Raw genomic sequence first — 1949 nt, 5'->3', positions numbered from 1 at the left:
CTCTTTGATCCTGGTGCACATTCATATTCGTAGAGCCCAGTTTCATGAATTATTTGCTCAGTGTATAGACTGAATTGAAAAAGGACACATCCCTGCTGTACACTCTTCCTGATTTTAAACCATGCTGTTTTCTTGCTCTATTCTGACAATAGCTTCTTGCCTAGGTATGGGTTTTCCACAGTTAAGTGTTCTAGGATTTCCATTCTTCTCAATGTTAGCCATAGTTTGTTATGATCCACACAGTCAAATGCCTTTGCATAGTCAATAAGACACAGACAGACATTCTTCTGAGAGTCTCTGCTTTCAGCCAGATCTGTCTGACACCAATGGATATCTCTGGTTCCACACTCTCTTCTAAATCCAGCTTGAATTTCTGGCAGTTCCTTGTCAATGCACTGTTTTAGCCATTTTTGAATGATATTCAGCATTAGTTTGCTTGTACGTGTTATTAAAGATATTGTTCAAAAATTTTCACGATCTGTTGGATCACCTTTTTGGGAATGAGAACAGATATAGATCTCTCCCAGCCAGTTAGTCAGATGCCTATTCTCTAAATTTCCTGGGATGGACTGGTGAGCACATGCAGGGCTACATCTGTTACACACAATAGTTATTATATTGGAGAGCTGAAAAGTAATTTTTATTAAGGTATATCCATGTTATGACATTTTACGAAACCTTTATTTTAAAAATAAAAGTGTATAAATCATACTGGATTTCCATTCAATAATGTATAGATATTTTGTTTTATACCATTTATTATAATTGGTTATGTAATTAATCAATTACAATGTCCAACCAGACTCACCTGATGGGCCACTCAGACTACCCAGCCATCAGACCTACGGTGTCTGTGGGAAGAGGCTGTGGAGCAGGTCAGCACCAGCAGGGAAAGCAGGCCAGACGCCGACTACAGGACAAAGCATAAGTTATTCATATGCAAGTTCAGCTGAAGGTGAAGAGGCTTAAAAGTCCATGAGAGCCAAAATATGTTCTTGAATTTATTCCACCAGAATTTAAAAATCATTTCAAGAACAGGTTTGAAAAGTAACTATGAGATATCATCTCATCCCAGCAACAATAGCAAAGTATAACAGGGCAGCAAAAACCAAATGTTGGTTAAGTTGTGGAGAGATTTGAACTCTCATTCTATTCACTGCTGGTTCGAATGTAAAATGGTACAACCATTATGGAAGGCGGCCTGGCACTTTCTCAAAAAGTTAGAAATAGAAATATCGGCATTGTTCCTGGGTCTGGCTCCTTGCTCACCGCCGCCACCTCCGCTGCTCGCTGTCGCCTCCTCCTCCTCCTTGGCTGCCACCGCGGACTCCTGCAGCTTTCTGGCCAGAGTCCCAGAAGTCACGCTTTCTTGGCATCCGCTGCATCGGATCACCGGCGTGCCCCACCATGTCAGACGCGGCCGTGGACACCAGCTCAGGGATCACCACCAAGGACTTGAAGGAGAAGGAGGAGGTAGCGGAGGAAGCCCAGAATGGACCAGACTCCCCCGTTAACGGGGAAAATGGGGAACAGGAGGCTGGCATCGAGGCAGACGAAGAAGAGGAAGAAGGGGGGAGGAGGAGGAGGAGGAAGAGGAGGAAGGTGACGGTGAGGAGGAGGATGGTGATGAAGATGAGGAGGCTGAGGCAGCTACGGCCAAGCGGGCAGCTGAAGATGATGAGGATGACTGGACAGCGAAAAAGGAAAAGTGAAATTTAAGAAAAGACAAAAACCCCTAAAAATAATTAAAGGCCACCGTGACCTATTCGCCCTCCACTTCCCGTCTCAGAATCTAAACGTGGTCACCTTGGTGTAGAGAGTCCGCCCGCCCACCTCGGGCAGCGCCACCCAACCAAACCACAACATGAGTTTGCAACAAGGGGAGGAAAAAAGAACCAAAACTTCCAAGGCCCTGCTTTTTTTCTTAAAAGTACTTTAAAAATGAAAAA

General features: G+C 44.2%; 1 pseudogene; it reads left to right on the top strand.

Annotated features, from left to right (window-relative positions):
• Nucleotides 1-1407: 1407 nt before the first annotated feature.
• Nucleotides 1408-1712, top strand: LOC102855527 (annotated as a pseudogene).
• Nucleotides 1713-1949: the final 237 nt, after the last annotated feature.

Source organism: Elephantulus edwardii, unplaced genomic scaffold (assembly GCF_000299155.1).
Source record: "Elephantulus edwardii isolate Elephantulus edwardi_28Jun2011 unplaced genomic scaffold, EleEdw1.0 scaffold00127, whole genome shotgun sequence".
Classification (NCBI taxonomy): Eukaryota; Metazoa; Chordata; class Mammalia; order Macroscelidea; family Macroscelididae; genus Elephantulus; species Elephantulus edwardii.
This window is presented reverse-complemented; position numbering and strand designations above follow the sequence as displayed.